At 58.6% G+C, this 237-nt stretch overlaps 1 protein-coding gene across 1 annotated transcript in view; it reads right to left on the reverse strand.

Moving 5' to 3' along the window:
* The window catches only part of UBAC1 (UBA domain containing 1), a gene marked incomplete at its 5' end in the record, with an annotated part of 31,464 nt that overhangs the window by 29,492 nt on the left and 1,735 nt on the right, over positions 1–237 (reverse strand).

A 237-nucleotide genomic window follows, 5' to 3' on the forward strand; every position in this document is an offset into this window, starting at 1 on the left:
CATGTCCCGAGATGGAGCCTGGCGGGAGTGCCAGAACCAAAGCTGGGACTTCAGCGACACACAGAGAGCCGAGGTCTATAAGGTTCTATAAGACACCTGTAGCACAGCGAGGCTTGTTAAGCAGCAGCACTCGAGTGTGCGTGAACACCTTACCATGCGGCACTCTGCAAAGACCTTTGTGAAGAGAGCAGGTGAGCTCGCAGCCCGGCCCGCAGCCTGCCAGGCCATCGGCAGGGA

Source organism: Tupaia chinensis, unplaced genomic scaffold (genome assembly GCF_000334495.1).
Source record: "Tupaia chinensis unplaced genomic scaffold, TupChi_1.0 Scaffold142100_1, whole genome shotgun sequence".
Lineage (NCBI taxonomy): Eukaryota > Metazoa > Chordata > Mammalia > Scandentia > Tupaiidae > Tupaia > Tupaia belangeri.